Here is an 18962-nt window from a genome sequence, read left to right as displayed (position 1 = left end):
CAGAAATTTAATGCAGTTGAACTTAATTTTGAAAATTTAAAATTGATGAAAATATTTTTTTCCTCCAAAACATCTTCAGGTGCTCAATTTTACTTATGCTTTGACCATTTTAAATGCTATTTTTTTCTTTTTTTCTTCCTCATTTTGTTCGATTTTTATTCGAGCATCGGACGTCTAAGATTTTTCTACAACGAGTCATGTGCGTCCAAGGTTACACTAATATTTTACCTATTCCAACTCTTTCAAGACAACATATTGTATCCATAAGGTTTATTTTTTTCTCTGTATATTTTTTTTATAAATTCTTTATTACCGTAACTCCTTAGGTAGTTAAATAAAGTTAATGCGTTGATAGGTTGAAATAGAATTTTTTTATTAGTATAATAAAAAATAATAATACTGTCACTAAAAATTATAAAAAATAAATATGATATCATAAGAACTATCAAAAAGTTATATAAGCTATCAAAAAATAATATAGAAGCCTTCTTTTTGTATCCTATAACATCCAAATCAAAAAATATGACCTCCTATCTTTTGGTATGACATCATATAGTCCTGTATGATCTCTTATTTTGAAAAAATAAATATTTTAGATGAATATATCGCTTCATATGAACTTATATAAATATAAATGACTCTCCATTACTTAATAAAACTGCATGAATAATAGTTAAGACTTCTTATTCTGAATGATATTACTGAAATAGAGCTTTTTCTTTGTTAGTGCAATAGAAAATAATAATACTACCATGAAAAGTCATAAAAAGCAAACAGAATATCATAATAACTATCTAAAAGTAATATACATTGTAATATAGAAATCTTTTTTTTGCATCTTTTGACATCTGGATCAAGAAATATGATTTCTTATATCTTGGTATGATATCATATATCGTCTTGTATAACTTTCGATTTTATCAAATGAGTATTTTAGAGGAATAAATTAATTCCTATAACTTCTTCTTCTTTACAGTATTACTGAAATAAATTTTTTTTTCTATTAGTATAACAAGAAGTAATAATACTGTCATGAAAAATCATAAAAAGCAAACAGAATATCATAAAAACTATCGAAAAATTATATAAGCTATCAAAAAGTAATATAGAAGCATTCTTTTTGTATCCTATGACATTCGGATTAAAAAATATAACCTCTTATCTCTTAATATGATATCATTTAGCCTTGTATGACTCTTATTTTATCAAATGAGTATTATAAATATATAAATCACTTTATATGAACTTATATGAGTATAAATGATACCTCATTACTTAATAAAACTTCATAAATAATAGCTATTATTTCTTCTTCCTAATGGTATTATTGAAATGAAGCTTTTGTTTTTTTCTATTAGTGCAATAGAAAGTAATAATACTATTATGAAAAGTCATAAAAAGTAAACAAGATATTATAAGAACTATCGAAAAAATATATAAGCAAAGAAGTAATATAGAAGCCTTCTTTTTACATCCTATGATATCCGAATCAAGAAATATGACCTCCTATCTCTTGATATGACATCATGTAGCCATGTGTGACTTTTTATTTTATCAAATAAATATTTTAGAGATATATATTACTGAAGCGAAAATTTAGTGCAGGGGCAAAATGGTAATTTTAAAACTTTTTCAAAATTACTATTTTACAGTGGAATTATTAATTAATCTCATTAATTAATACTAATTAACCCTACACTAGGATCTAAATATGATACAACAGCATGCATTTAAATTTGAAATTCAAATTTGAATCAGTAAACATTTTACTGTACTGTGTTCAGAATACATCACCTTTTGCGGGTAGTCGATCACCGCAATCTGATCACCGTCGGAGGGCTCTGATCGTCATGTCGCAGCCACACAAATGTCTGACCTCTGCGGATCATCCACACGAAGCTTCCGTCTGATCAGCTCCTCACGAATGCTAGTTCGTGATTTCACCCTTTTGATGGCAGATGTTGATCGAACTCCTTCGATCGATGTGTGCCAACTTCTTGGATGCTCCAAATCATCTGCACAGTTGCTTGAGAGGCTGATGGATCTCTCTCTGAAATTTGGTGGACTCACGACACTCGTGGCACACCAATCTCACTTCCCGAACCCTAGGTAGAAACCCTAGGGTACACACCAAAAATCCTGCGCCCAATTTACTCTCTTTTCTTTCTTTTTCTCTCGAAAGGTTTTGGACCTTCACCTTACGCAGAAGCCTTCCTCACGCCCCAAAGTTTCTCTCCTAAAATTTCTACGCACGTCCCACCTTTCTCCTCTTTTTAAAACAACGTCGAACGTGTCTTATCCGCGTGAGAGGATAAAGACAAGAGGTTACACATTTGAATTCAAACGAAAACCAACTTATCCCTATCCTTTTGGGAGTGAGAAGAGAAGGGGCGTGGCTCTTTGTGCGTGGAAAATGTTTCATGAGAAACCTTTTCTCGTGTAAGTAATGTGGCGCACAAAATGGATAAAAATGAAAGGGCAAGTGATAAGTTATCCATTCAAATTCAAACATGCTTTGAATTTGAATGGCTAACTAATTATTTTATCCATCCATATGGCACACAAATGAGGGCGTGGGGAAGGGTTTTGCGTGAGAAAAATTTCACGAGAAGTTTCTTCTCGTGAATTCAAATGGGTGCAAGGAAGTTGGATGTCGCAGGGAATTTAAAACAAGGTGGTTTGATTCGAATTGAGCCAACCTAGTTTAAAATAGGTCAAGCACAATTAGACCAGATTAAACCCAACATAATTAGGCTTAATTAGGCTCAATAAAATCCTAATCAAATCAGAAATTAACTAAACCTAACCCCTGATCAAATCAGGGACTAAACCACCTTAGCGATTAGGTCAACATTTAACCTAATCGGGTCAATCCAAACTGAATCCAATTCAATTGGACTTGATCCAAAAATAATTACTCAATCAAATTGAGCTAATTAGTGATTAAATTACTAATTAAATCTCTTATAAATATTGAGTCCAAATCCGATGGGCAATCAGGCATCAGAGACCATCGATATGAAACCCTGATCAAAGAGTTCAAATTTCAAATTCAAAATTTGAAATTCAAAATTTTGACCCTGGTACCCAAAATGTGTGGAACTCATGATTAGAGAATCTTAATTCTCAATCATAGAGTCCCAGATAGATAAGACTCATAATCAGCCATCAGATCAGAAAGGAACCTCTAATGTGTGTGACCCCGCAGGTTCGAACCTAAGCCGGTAGCACAGGAACCAATTTCTATACTAATCGAAGTGACCATCTAGCAATGGTACCCGATGATCGGATAGGTCGAATAATCGCAATCGCAACATTCAGAACCTACGTGAATATGGTTACCGTATAATTCATCCCTTTTGACCCCTGTGTTTAGGACGACTCAGGGTTAAACTGTCAACCCTGATGATATCATCCGAATCATGCTCAACTCAATTAGTCCTGTAACTCCTAACTAGGACTACCCTGGCCAAGGTTTTGCTAAATTGAAACACGACTGTACACAGCTCCTAAACTAGAGTGGTCAATCCCATCTTGACACACGCACCGACAAGTCAAGTACTTGACTACACCCAGCAACCTTCCGTCACTGAATTAGAAATTCAGGTAGTCCAGTGCCTAAGTGCAGTGAGTTGCTTGCAAGTCACCGTGGCGGTCTCAGGTCGGAGGGACATTTATACCCATATCCCATCGGAGCAAATCTTGACAGCAGAAATAGCTCCGGAGTTGGTCACGTTCAGTGCAGATGTACCATTACATCTCACCTGTATGCCATACCAGTGTCTCCACACTCTTTGGTTATGAGGATAACCAACCCATATGGCACACAACGACCTATGCTCGCTAAACGTTGTCGTCCTTGGTAACAACGTATCATTTGGTCGCGAACATGTTTAAGGACTAAGCGACAAATCCTCCTTTGTCGAGTCTAAATAGTCCTAAGGACTTCACCACAACACAGGAGTTCATTAGAAGATGAAACATTTGTGATGAAAAAATACCAAAATAATTTTTATTTATTTATAATTCATGTACTAATACAAAAAGGAGCACAACCGTCAACAGGCTGACGATTGACTTTGGGACACTATTCCCAACAATCTCCCACTTGACCTAAAGCCTATCGGTGCAGTATCTAATACCCATCTTCGACTTGTAGTCGTTGAACTCCTTCACCGCAATGGCTTTAGTGAATGGGTCGGCCAGGTTCTCCTTCCCATCGATCTTCTGAAGGTCGACGTCACCTCGATCCACGATCTCCCGGATGAGATGGTAGCGGCGCAGAATATGCTTCGTCCGCTGGTGTGCCTTTGGTTCCTTCGCCTGAGCAATGGCTCCAGAGCTGTCGCAGTAGAGCAGAACTGGACCAACAAGGGAGGGTGCTACTCCGAGCTTGGTGATGAATTTCCTCAGCCACACCGCTTCTTTGGCAGCATCTGATGCAGCAATATACTCCGCCTCGCATACTGAATCAGCCACAGTGTGCTGCTTGGAACTCTTCTAGCAGACAGCCCCACCATTAAGGGTAAAAATAAATCCTGACACACTCTTGCTATCATCGCGATCAGACTGAAAACTAGAGTCTGTAAACCCTATAAGTCTCAAGTCCGATTCACCATATATAAGCCACTGGTCCTTAGTATTTCTTAAATACTTCAGGATGGTTTTAACAACCTTCCAGTGATTCTCTCCTGGATCAGATTGGTATCTACTCACTACCCCTAGTGAGTATGCCACATCTGGTCGTGTACATGTCATGGCGTACATGATAGATCCCACTGTCGAAGCATATGGAATCCTACCCATACGCTCTCTCTCTTGAGGTGTTGTCGGACAATCCCTCTTCGAGAGAGAAATTCCATGGCCTATCGGTAGATAGCCTTTCTTGAAATTTTTCATGCTGAACCTTTTCAGCATAGTATCAATGTACGTGGACTGGGATAAGCCAAGCAACTTTTTGGATCTATCCCTATAGATCCTCATCCCTAGGATGTAGGAAGCTTCTCCCAGATCCTTCATGGAGAACTGTGACGATAGCCAAATCTTTATTCCCTGTAATGCAGGGACATCATTCCCGATTAAGAGAATGTCATCCACATACAATACAAGAAATACTACTACTGGACCATTAGCCCACTTATAAATGCAGGGCTCTTCTCCGTTCTTAACGAAGCCCTACATTTTGATCATCCTATCAAAACGTATGTTCCAACTTCGAGATGCCTGCTTAAGTCCATAAATGGACCTCTGTAGCTTGCACACTGATTTATGTCACAAATTGACATAAAAAGTATCAATTAATATCTAAATTATCTATCTTTATTAAGAAATTGATACTTGTTATTATATTTTGCAGAAGAAGAGATCATCAATAGAAAGAACAAGGAAAGAGGATTCCAACGGCGCAAATTTTATGCAAAACGGAGTTAAATTGACCCAAGAATTGAAGAATGAAGAAAGAAGACTCAATTGGGTCAAACCCGAGTCAAATCAGATCAAAATTAATCAAAAATCAACTGATTTGGTGATCTGATTAGCCGCCTGGTCCACAGCAACAGGCGCGTGGACCATGGACCCATCGGCGCACCATAAACCCCCCTAACAACTCTCTAAAATCTCTTAGTCCCACATCGAAAGTTTTGAAAACCTTATAACCCCCAAATGCCTATAAAAAGCCCCCAAAGGCCCTTGTTTTATGTATTCTTCCTTCCGATCAAGCTTGTAACCCTAGATAGTGGGGTTTTTAGCTCTCTTTTCAAGCCTCGAACTTTGAAGTTTTTGTAATAAATTTTTTTTATATATAAAATCTTATTTTTATGCAATTTCATCTCTTTACATTATGCAATTTATTTTTCTTGCAATTAGGATAGTTTAATTTATGCAATTTAATTTTATGCAATTAGGTTAGTTTAAATTATGCAGTTTAAATTTATGCAATTAGGATAGTTTAATTTATGAAATTAGGGTAGTTTATTTTTCTGTATTTAAATTTTGCAAGTAGATTTAGATCATATCTAGCTAAGCATCCCTTCTAGGGTTTGCGATGAAGCTAGATCATGAGTAGGGATTTTACATAGGTTTTTTTCTTTTTCTTAGGATTTCTTTTTCTTCCTCTTTTGCCAAGAATTTTTGATGAACTACAGTTGGGTCAGAGTCCCTTCATAGTTCATGCTTGATTCAGTGCATAGGAGGAGAAAACCCTAAGGGATCCTAGTTATTACTCCCCTGTAAAGAATCTTGATGGGTTATCGTTGGGCCTTAGTCCCTTCATAATCTATGCTTGGGAAAGACAAGAGGAGTAGTCGTTAGGATCATTAAGAAAAATTCTAGGTAGAATTCCCTAATCTAGATCTAGTGGATTCAAAAACCCTAGATCCTTAGTCTTATTGTCTTTAGCAAACAACTTTCGACTTTCGATTTTTGTTAAAGCTCGCTTGAGCATAGATTTGAAAATCATTTTTAAAACCAAGTCTCTGTGGGATCGACCCGTACTCGCTGGTCGTGCTACTCTGCACACCGTGCGCTTGCGGTTTTATTTACAAATTTTAAGATTTGCACATCAAGTTTTTGGCGCCGTTGCCGGGGATTTGGCGTTTTAAATTATTTTCAAATATTTGTTCTTTGTGCGTTATAACTCTCTTTCTTTTTTCTTTAGGTTTCTATATTTAGTTGGTGATTGCTGGAAAACTCAGGTACGCTTCTAATTTCTCTTTTATTATTTTTAGTTAATTATTTTTGCTTTTAGACCTAATCATTTGAATTTACTTAATCACAAAAAATATATATATATAAAACAAAACAAAAGACATTTCATAATCGTGAAGTAAAATATCAAAATAAAAAAAAAATCTAAATTAAAATCTTTTACATTCTTGGTCATCTTGTTTATTTGTATTTGTATTTTCATAATTAATCTAAGGGCATCAACCCATTAACAAGATAAGGTGGGGATTTCATTACCCTTCCTTAGCCCAAAAACCATCTCCATCATATTGCATTACCTAGACTTTTAATCTTAAAATCAATTAGACGTCAACCTTAAGGAATTCGAGCTCAATAGGACAAGGAACCCTAAGAGTTCTACCAAGTTTGAGTTGTTTGATTAGTTGGTGTCTAGGCAAGTCTCTGAGAGTGGTTTGTTAAATTGGTTCAGTTGCTGGCCTGGCCAACTCGTTTGGTGTCCAGAAAGGCAACGATGAGTGAACCTCCCACCTCTTATACTTACCTGGCTAACTAGTTGATCAATCTCCACTTGGAAGGTTTGAAGGGTCATCTTGGAACAGTTAGGAGCTGTCTAGATTTAGGTTAACCCTAGGATAGATTGAGTTTAATTTATTGATTCACTTGTTTGAAAAAAAAAAAAATTAAAATTTAAATTAATTTGGTTACTTTTCTTTAGATTTAGGACTCCTTAGGATCTTCTCTTTAGAACTTTTTCTCTTTTCTTTCTTTTCCTTATACATAAAAATTTTATTAAAAAAAAAAATTATATAAACATCGAGAACCGTACACTTCGTGTGTGGAGAAGAGTGTCGGGTCGTCTAGTTAGAATTGAGTCAATTCCTGTTGTTCCAATGGCTGAACCAATCCAACCCATGACCCTTAAGGATTTGTGTTATCCAGTTGGCTCCATCCAACCATCTTGTATCAGGTTGCCACAACCCACAGCTAACAATTTTGAAATCAAACCTCAAATCATAAATATGCTTCCAAAATTCACAGGATTAGAGGATGCTTATATATTTATTAGAGAATTTGAGGAGGTATGTGCAACCATGAAACTGCAATTAACAGAGGATGAGGTCAAACTTAGATTAATCAACTTTGCCCTTAAGGACAATGCTAAGAAGTGGCTTTATAGTCTGCCAAACTATTCTGTCACTACCTGGGAGGGCTTTGTGAGAATATTTTTAAAAAAGTATTTCTCCCATCATAAAACAGCTAGGATTAGGAATGAAATAAATCAATTTTACCAACTAGCTAGTGAATCATTTTGGAAGTACTTTGATCGTTTCAAGAATCTTTTGACCCAATGCCCACACCATGGAATAGAAACTTGGAGACTATGCCAGATCATCTATGAGGGGTTAGATTCAAACTCAAGAACCATGCTAGAGTCCATGTGCCAAGGCCAATTTATGGACAAAGAAACTACTGAAGCTTGGCAATTCTTAGAAGACCTAGCCGAGAAAAATTTACAGTGGGAAACAACTAGGGAACCTGATAAAGCTACACCTTCAAGAGGAGGAATGCATCAAATTCAACCAACCCTAGCATCAGAGGCCAAGATTGCAACCTTAACACGTAGATTGGAAGCCTTAGAATTACAGAGACCAGCCAATGTAAATCAAATATCTGCACCCATGTGTAAAGGGTGCAATGCACCAGACCATGTCTTAGAAGAATGTTCCTACCCGAATAAGTGTGCACAGGTGAATGCCACCTATCAAGGACCATTGAACAATCCTTATGCACCCACATATAACCCAGGTTGGAGGAATCACCCGAATTTCTCATGGTCCCAGAATCCTAATGTAGGCAATCCAAATTTCAATCAGCAAAATCTAAGGTTCAACCCAGTAATGAACAACCCGCCAGGCTTCCATGATAATAACAAGAAAATTACCTCTTTAGAGAAAAGCCTAGAAGCCATGATGAAGACACATACCAGCTTTATGCAAACCACGGGTCAACTCATAAATAATAACACCCAAGCTATAGCCCGTCTGGAAATGCAAGTAAGTCAGCTGGCTTCGACCATTAGTGAACGAGAACATGGTAGGTTACCTAGCCAACCTGAGCCAAATCCTAGGAACCAAAATGGTCCACGACCCCAACAAGGAAACCAAGTTAATGGTGTAAATGCCATTCATACCTTAAGATCAGGAAAACAAATAGACAATAAGGTAGTTGTACTTGATGATATAGATGACTCATCTGCCGAGTCACCTTCTAAAACTACTACCTTTCAACCTCAAGCACCAGAAACTGAAAATTCACCTAGTCCAGTACTTAAAAGTCCTAGAGCTCCTTTTCCAAACAGACTGAAATCCAATAAATCTGAACATTTAGACAAAATTTTAGAGGTATTTAAACAAGTCCAAGTTAATATTCCTCTTTTAGATATAATCCATCAGGTTCCAACTTATGCCAAATTTTTAAAAGATCTCTGCACTAGGAAAAGGACCACTAATGTACCAAAGAAAGCATTTTTGGCTGCAAGTGTCAGTTCATACCTATCTAGCCATGTGCCAATTAAATATAAGGACCCTGGAGCTCCAACAATTTCTTGTGTTATTGGAGAAACCAATATAAAAAAGGCCTTGCTAGATCTAGGAGCTAGTGTGAATATCCTTCCATATTCGGTGTATGAACAACTAGGATTAGAAAAACTTCAACCTACTGGGATCACATTACAGTTAGCCGATAGATCTCTCAGGATCCCTAAGGGAATGGTCGAGGATGTTCTGATAAAGGTTGAAAATTTCATTTTTCCTGTAGATTTTATTGTTTTAGAGACTGAGCCAGTTGCGAATCCTAAAGGACATATACCTGTCATTTTAGGAAGACCATTCTTAGCTACGGCCAATGCTGAAATCAATTGTCGAAATGGTCTAATGAAGTTATCCTTTGGGAATATGACCATTGAGCTTAATATTTTTAACTTAGAACAGGAATCCTCTTCTCATGCTGATGTCAATGTAGTCCAAGATGGTATTTATGAATCCATTGACATTAGTGATGATGAAGTCGACCTAGAGTCTAACCCCTGGTTAATCCATGAGTCTGAGGATGTCAATGAAATACTTAAAGAAAATCAGATTAATCAAGAATCGACACTTCCTACTGAACCAATCATTGAGATGGTGAAACCATCACCTAAACCATCGATAGAGGAAGCACCCATTTTAGAACTGAAACCCCTCCCAGAACATCTCAAGTATGCATATCTAGGACCCAAAGAAACTTTGCCTGTAATTATTGCATCAGACCTAGATCCCAAGCAAGAGGAGGAGTTAGTGTCAGTTCTAAAAGCAAATCAGGAAGCAATAGGTTGGACCATAGCAGATATCAAAGGAATAAGCCCTTCTATAGTTCAACATAGAATATACTTAGAGGAAGAGGCTAAACCAACAAGAGAAGCCCAAAGAAGGCTTAATCCAGTTATGAAGGATGTAGTTAAAAAGGAAATTCTGAAACTCCTAGATAGTGGAATAATTTATCCTATTTCTGATAGCTCTTGGGTAAGCCCAGTTCAAGTAGTACCCAAGAAATCTGGGGTAACAGTGGTCCAAAATGATGCAAACGAACTTATCCCAACTAGGACCCAAACGGGATGGAGGGTCTGTATAGACTATAGAAAGTTGAATGCTGCGACAAGGAAAGATCACTTTCCTTTGCCATTTATTGATCAAATGTTGGAAAGACTAGCCGGACAAGAGTTTTACTGTTTTCTTGATGGATACTCCGGTTACAACCAGATCCCCATAGCCGCTGAAGATCAAGAAAAGACTACATTCACCTATCCATTTGGTACTTTTGCCTATAGACGAATGCCCTTTGGACTATGTAATGCACCGACAACCTTTCAGAGATGCATGATCAGCATGTTTTCAGATATGATAGAACGATTTCTAAAAATTTTTATGGATGACTTTTCTGTTTTTAGTCTAACCTTCTCCGAGTGTCTGAATCACCTGCAATTAGTTCTAGAACGATGTAAGGAGAAGCACCTAGTTCTCAACTGGGAAAAATGTCAGTTTATGGTCAAACAGGGAATAGTTCTTGGCCATGTCATTTCTAAAAAGGGGATTGAAGTGGACAAGGCCAAAATAGATCTAATTGCAAGTCTTCCACCACCTAAATCTGTGAAAGAAATATGTTCATTTTTAGGTCATGCTGGATTCTATAGAAGGTTTATTGCCAACTTTAGCAAAGTAGCACGTCCACTGACTAATCTTTTGGCAAAGGATACCAAATTTGAATTTACTCATGAGTGCTTGGAATCCTTTGAATTTCTAAAAAATGCACTTGTATCAGCTCCAATCATTCATCCTCCTGTCTGGTCTGAACCATTTGAATTAATGTGTGATGCGTCCGATCATGTTGTGGGCGCAATCTTAGGTCAACAAATAAATAAGCTGCCTAGAGTGATATATTATGCAAGTAAAACCTTAAATGATGCGCAGCTTAACTACACCACAACTGAGAAGGAGTTCCTTGCCGTTGTCTTTGCTTTAGAGAAATTTAGATCTTATTTGGTTGGGACCCACACCATTGTTTACACCGATCACTCAGTCATTAGACATCTCCTAGCAAAGAAGGATGCCAAGGCACGTTTAATCAGATGGATTTTGCTCCTTCAAGAATTTGACCTAGAAATTAGGGACGAGAAAGGCACTGAGAACGTTGTAGCAGATCATTTGTCCCGAATTTCAGTTGCACCATCTAGTGAACCACCCATCAATGAATCTTTCCCAGATGAGCAACTCATGTCTGTGTCTACTGAACCTTGGTTTGCTGATATTGTAAATTATTTAGCCATAGGCAAGATACCTTCTCATTGGACTAAGCAGGATAAATATAAATTCTTTGCCCAAGTGAAGTATTTTATTTGGGATGATCCTTATCTTTTTAAACAATGTCCTGATCAAATTATTAGAAGGTGTATCCCAGATAACGAAGTCATGAATATTTTATCTTTTTGTCATGATCAAGCATGTGGGGGTCACTTCGCGTCTAAGAAAACTGCTGCTAAGGTTCTCCAATGTGGTTTTTATTGGCCCAATTTGTTTAAGGATGCTTATGAATATTGTAAAAGTTGTGCTCAATGTCAGAAAATGGGTCGAATCACCAAGCGACACATGATGCCACTCAACCCAATCTTGGTAGTTGAAGTTTTTGATGTTTGGGGAATCGATTTCATGGGACCATTTCCAAATTCCTTTGGAAATAAATATATTCTAGTAGCAGTTGATTATGTTTCAAAGTGGGTAGAAGCAATTGCATGTAGAACACCCGATAGCAAAATGGTCATTAAGTTTCTTAAAGAAAATATTCTCTCCCGTTTCGGTATTCCTAGGGCAATCATTAGTGATCGGGGAACCCATTTTTGTAACCGACCTTTTGCAACATTGATGAAAAAGTATAATGTCACCCACAAATTGACCACACCATATCATCCTCAAACTAGTGGACAAGTTGAAGTGTCAAACCGACAAATCAAACAAATTCTGGAAAAAACTGTTAGTGCCAATAGAAAGGATTGGTCTTTGAAATTAATTGATGCACTTTGGGCATACCGAACCGCTTTCAAGACCAATCTAGGAATGTCTCCTTATAGGATTGTGTTTGGTAAACCATATCACTTGCCTATTGAGATAGAACACAAAGCCATATGGGCCATCAAACAACTAAATACAAATTTGAACGACGCTGGAAACCATAGAAAGCTTCAGTTGAATGAATTAGAAGAACTTAGAAATGAAGCCTATGAAAATGCAAAGATATACAAGGAACGAACCAAAGCATTTCATGATCAATCAATTATGAGAAAAACTTTCAATATCGGATAAAAGGTACTCTTATATAACTCTAGATTACATTTGTTTCCAGGAAAGCTTAGGTCTAGATGGACAGGACCATTTTTAGTAAAGGAAGTCTTTTCACACGGAGCTGTTGAGATTGAAAACCCAAGTAATGGTGTTATCTTTAAAGTTAATGGTCAACGATTAAAACCATTCTTGGAATTACCTGTCAAGACTATTGAAGATGCCATGGTTCTTTATGAACCAACTTATTCTGATTAAGTTGCTTCGAGGTTTGGTCTGGCTGAAGACATAAAACTTAGCGCTTTTGGGAGGCAACCCAGCTTATTTAATTTCTAATGCTTTCTTTGTTTTCAGTTTGCTTAGGACAATTAAATTAGATAAACTCCATTGGAGACAATGTCGGTCAAGTTGGGGGGAGAGCTTGAACAAAATCAGGTGTTATCATTTCCTTTTCCTTCCACTATGAGTTATTTCTTGCATTTAATATATTATGTAAAAAAAAAAATAAATATATATATATATATATGAAATAAATTAATCTATAAAAGAAATAAGAGTAAGTTAGAAAGTATTTGCTAATGTAGTGAGTCACGGAGAAGATTAGCTGGTTAGACTCTTGGTGGCTTAGGTCATTTAAAGACTATTAGCACTTCCAATTGCACATGCACACTAACAAGGTAAAGTAGGTGTTAATTGTAAGGTCAATTAAGGATTTGAGTATTATTTAAATTAGATAATTTTTTCTACACCCCAATTGAAGAAATTTGAATTTAAGGAAAGAGCTACCTGCCTGAAATAAAATGCAAAACACAGAGTAAATGTGGATTGCCCTAAGCCTAGTAACCGGGTCTCTTCACCTAAGTCAAGTGTTGAGATTCGCGTCAAACGGTGGTGGGAAGGCCAGGATGCTCAGCAAAAAAAAAAAAAAAAAAAAAAACAGTGTGAAAGCTACCTTAGTTCTTTGTTTAATCTGGGGTGTATAGAAAATTAATCGAACTAAGTTATGAAAAATGATACAATTGGCCTGTACAAGTTAATACTGAAATACTAAGTTAGTTATCACTCACACAAGTGCTATAAAACTTTAAGTGTACTCTAAGAAAGCTTCTAAGTAGACCGACTACCGATTCTAATTCGAAGCTCATTACTTAGTAATACTAGAAAACTTCTTGAATTTCGATCTTAAATTAATTTGCAAAGGAAGGATCTTTTTGAATTATGATCTTATTTTGGTACATTGCTAAGGGATTAGCAATGATTAAGTTGGGGGGTGTGATTTATGTCACAAATTGACATAAAAAGTATCAATTAATATCTAAATTATCTAACTTTATTAAGAAATTGATACTTGTTATTATATTTTGCAGAAGAAGAGATCATCAATAGAAAGAACAAGGAAAGAGGATTCCAACGGCGCAAATTTTATGCAAAACGGAGTTAAATTGACCCAGGAATTGAAGAATGAAGAAAGAAGACTCAATTGGGTCAAACCCGAGTCAAATCAGATCAAAATTAATCAAAAATCAACTGATTTGGTGATCTGATTAGCCGCCTGGTCCACAGCAACAGGCGCGTGGACCATGGACCTATCGGCGCACCATAAACCCCCCTAACAACTCTCTAAAATCTCTTAGTCCCACATCGAAAGTTTTGAAAACCTTATAACCCCCAAATGCCTATAAAAAGCCCCCAAAGGCCCTTGTTTTATGTATTCTTCCTTCCGATCAAGCTTGTAACTCTAGATAGTGGGGTTTTTAGCTCTCTTTTCAAGCCTCGAACTTTGAGGTTTTTGTAATAAATTTTTTTTATATATAAAATCTTATTTTTATGCAATTTCATCTCTTTACATTATGCAATTTATTTTTCTTGCAATTAGGATAGTTTAATTTATGCAATTTAATTTTATGCAATTAGGTTAGTTTAAATTATGCAGTTTAAATTTATGCAATTAGGATAGTTTAATTTATGAAATTAGGGTAGTTTATTTTTCTGTATTTAAATTTTGCAAGTAGATTTAGATCATGTCTAGCTAAGCATCCCTTCTAGGGTTTGCGATGAAGCTAGATCATGAGTAGGGATTTTACATAGGGTTTTTTCTTTTTCTTAGGGTTTCTTTTTCTTCCTCTTTTGCCAAGAATTTTTGATGAACTACAGTTGGGTCAGAGTCCCTTCATAGTTCATGCTTGATTCAGTGCATAGGAGGAGAAAACCCTAAGGGATCCTAGTTATTACTCCCCTGTAAAGAATCTTGATGGGTTATCGTTGGGCCTTAGTCCCTTCATAATCTATGCTTGGGAAAGACAAGAGGAGTAGTCGTTAGGATCATTAAGAAAAATTCTAGGTAGAATTCCCTAATCTAGATCTAGTGGATTCAAAAACCCTAGATCCTTAGTCTTATTGTCTTTAGCAAACAACTTTCGACTTTCGATTTTTGTTAAAGCTCGCTTGAGCATAGATTTGAAAATTATTTTTAAAACCAAGTCTCTGTGGGATCGACCCGTACTCGCTGGTCGTGCTACTCTGCACACCGTGCGCTTGCGGTTTTATTTACAAATTTTAAGATTTGCACATCACACACCTTAGACTCATCTGTGGATGTGAACCCTTCAGGTTGTATCATATACACCTCTTCGTCCAGCTCTCCATTTAGGAAAGCTGTCTTCACATCCATCTGCCAGATTTCATAGTCCAGATGGGCAGCTATCGCAAGCATAATCCGAATGGATTTGAGCATTGCCACAGGAGAAAACGTCTCGTCATAGTCTATACCATAACGTTGACGATATCCCTTGGCAACCAGATGGGCTTTATAGGTCTCCACCTTTCCGTTTGCGCCCCTCTTCCTTTTGAAGACCCACTTACACCCTATGAGTTTTACTCCTTCGGGTGGGTCAACCAATGTCCACACATCGTTGACCTTCATGGACTCCATTTCGGATTTCATGGCCTCTAGCCATTCTCAGAGTCAGGTCTCTGCATTGCATCCATGTAGGTGATCGGATCCTCATCGTTTTCATCAAGTTCGACAGGATCACCATCCCGGACCAAGAAACCATAGTATCTGTCCGGTTGATGTGGTACTCTACCAGACCGCCTTAAGGGTGCATAATCAATAGGCTCCGGATCTGATCTAATCAAATCTGGTTCAAGTTCAGTAACATGTATCAGTTTTTCCACCTGTCGAACTTTGTCAAGTTCGACTTTAGAGGCAACAGTTCCTTCACTAAGGAACTCCTTTTCTAAAAAGATTGCCTTAAGGCTGACAAACACCTTTTGCTCATCAACAAGGTAGAAATAATACTCTTTGATCTCTTTTGGGTATCCTATAAAATTACACTTGTCAGACCTAGGTCCAAGCTTGTCTGTAATTAAACATTTAACATAAGCCGGACACCCCCAAACCCTAAGGTGCGAGAGTACTGGCTTACGTCCTATCCATATCTCATATGGCATTTTGACTACAGACTTACTCGAAACTCTATTTAGAAGGTAACAAGCCGATTCGAGCGCATATCCCCAGAGGAAGATCGGCAGACCAGCAAACCCCATCATGGATCGAACCATGTCTAACAGGGTCCGATTCCTCCTTTCAGACACACCATTATGCTGTGGTGTTCCAGGAGGAGTCCACTGAGAGAGAATCTCATTCTCCCCTAGATACGTCAGAAACTCATTGGAAAGGTATTCACCTCCTCGATCAGATCGAAGAGTTTTAATACACTTCCCAGTTTGTTTTTCTACCTCATTTCGGAATAGTTTGAACATTTCAAATGATTCCGACTTATGCTTCATTAAGTAGACATACCCATACCTAGATAGGTCATCTGTGAAGGTTATGAAGTAGAAAAATCCACCTCTTGCACTTGAGCTCATGGGTCCACATACATCAGAATGTACCAGACCTAAGAGTTCACTGGCTCGCTCACCTTTTCCAGTAAAAGGTGACTTGATCATCTTCCCAAGAAGACAGGACTCACAGGTTGAAAGTGATTCACAATCACTAACTTCAAGAATTCCTTCTTGAGCCAACCTGTTTATCCTGTTCTTATTGATATGACCTAGCCTACAGTGCCAAAGGTAGACTTCTGACACATTATCTATTCTAGAGCGTTTACCGAATTTTTGAACCACATTAACAGGCTGTGATAGTAAGTAAATTTTATTATTTAATTGTCCAACAAATATTGTAACACCATTCAAAATGATATTGCAAATATTTCTTTTTATTAAAAAATTATAACCGTACATGGCCAAAAGGCCTACAGAAACAATATTTAATAAAAAACTTGGACAATAGTGACATTCACTCAGAATTACATTACGAGAATTGATTACAAGACTCATGATTCCTAAAGCTAGAACTGGAACTTTGCTTCCATCTCCAACATTCAGGAACCTCTCGCCTTCATCAAATCTCCTACTGACCTGCAGACCCTGCATCGAATTACAAATATAATAAGAGCTTCCGGTATCTAATACCCAGGCAGTAGTATCACAAATCGAAAAGTTGCAAGGAGTTATCATATAATTACCATGCTTCTTCTTTGGCCTGTTCGGGTCCAGGGTGGCAATGTATTGAGGACAGTTTCTCTTCCAATGCCCGTGCTTCTTGCAAAAGAAGCACTCCGCCTGGCTCTGGTCGTGCTTGCGCTTCTTGGTCTGACCCCGTGCTACTGTCCCAGCATGAGATTGCACCTTCTTATTTTTCTTCTTGTTGTTCTTCTTCCCCTTCCCAAAGGGTTGACGACGAGAAGAAGACCCTCCCACTACATTCACCGACTCCTTATGGAGTTGGTGATCCTTCTCAAAGTTCTGCAGCAACCCCAACAATCCGTGGTAGTTTACTGCAGGCTTTGTCATTCGAAAATGAGTAAGGAATGGGAGGAAGGACTTGGGCAAGGAATTAAGGATCGCATCCTTACCGAGCTGCTCGTGCAGAGGAAAGCCCAATTTGCTTAGGCGCTCAATCATCTCGATCATGTACAGTACATGATCAGTGACTGAGGCCCCATCCCTCATCTGAGCATTGAAAATGGCACAACTAGTTTTGTGCCTTTCAACATCGTCAGGCGTGCCAAAGGAGTCGTTCAACATTTGAAGCATCTCCTGTGGCTGGGCATTCTCAAACCTTCGGCTGAACTCGTCATTCATTGCTGCCAGCATAATACATCGAACGGTGGTGCGGTCATTGAGCCACTTCAAGTAAGTGTCTCGGATCGCCTTACTAGCATTCGGAGCTGGCTCCTCAGGTGCTGGATCCGTTACTACATAAAGGATCCGCTCATGCTCAAGGACGATTTTCAATTTTCGATACCAGCTATCGAAATTGGGTCCCATGAGCTTGTCATTATCTAATAATGACCAGAGTGATAGGGTAGTGGCCATAGCTGCTTAAAGAAAAACGAGACCTCTATTAGTACATAAATTAATACTAAAGACTTGGATTTTAGTCTAAAGTTTTTTTCAATATTTTTACGAACTGGTAGCCTCATCCTCCAATTCGAGGAATTACTTTAATTCCTTAATGGGTACTAGAATCCACACAGACTACACACGAGCCCAACTTTGGTTGGTCAACCCATGTGCATCTATGGGTAGGTTCTTAACCAGTTGTTTCTCTAAACAACTTCTAGTAATTGATTTTGCCCCAGAACCTAATCAGTAGGCTTTGGCCTCCACTGAAAAGATCTGGTTAGGTCCAACCATTAACATGACTTAATTTAGTGAATCGGATCAATAAATGATCAGGCCCGACTTTGGCCGGCCAACCTAACCACCATCAGAAAGACTCAATCAAATTATCATATTATGAATAATAATTCCATTAGCCAATGAGCACCAGGCCTTTGGGCCTCCAATGATCATTGAAATAATGGACTCATTATCACTCACTTAATGGGAGGCTATGACTTAGTTATCATTATAACTTAATCATTTTAGGGACTTAATAATTTTGAGAATTTTATTAAAGAATAGTAGAGAAGAAATCATCCAGCCAATTTCAATCCTCCCACTGACTTCACCAAGTCAGATTAAAAAAAGATTTAATTAAAGCTGGCATTAGGAGCACCTAAATCAGTCACACTGATTTACCTAATGACATGGGTGAGCTCTAATCACCAAGTGATCTAATCAAAATCTAACTTACCAGATTGGCCAGGTAAGTGAGATCAGTGGTGGGGATTTGCCATTAACTCGTCAATGATCGAATCAATGCGAGTAGCTCCCGCTTAAGAACCACTGGTCAAAACTGCCAAACTTATCTTAGACACCAACCGGTTCATTAGTTTTAATTTTGATCAACTTAGTAAATAGGGCTCCACCGCGTAGCCATGAATTAAGTCCATCTTGGTCTAGTTAAAGACATGGACCCATTCAACTACAACTATTGAAGTTGAGTCTAGAGTATCC

At 37.6% G+C, this 18962-nt stretch overlaps 1 non-coding gene across 1 annotated transcript; it reads right to left on the bottom strand.

Annotated features, from left to right (window-relative positions):
* Positions 1–7943: 7943 nt before the first annotated feature.
* On the bottom strand, positions 7944–8050 carry LOC140859560 (small nucleolar RNA R71). Its single transcript, XR_012143097.1, has one exon. It is a non-coding gene; the product is annotated as a small nucleolar RNA R71 (small nucleolar RNA).
* Positions 8051–18962: the final 10912 nt, after the last annotated feature.

This window comes from Elaeis guineensis, chromosome 7 (assembly GCF_000442705.2).
Source record: "Elaeis guineensis isolate ETL-2024a chromosome 7, EG11, whole genome shotgun sequence".
NCBI lineage: Eukaryota > Viridiplantae > Streptophyta > Magnoliopsida > Arecales > Arecaceae > Elaeis > Elaeis guineensis.
The sequence above is the reverse complement of the archived record's forward strand: the minus strand, read 5'-3'. Positions and strand labels throughout refer to the sequence as shown.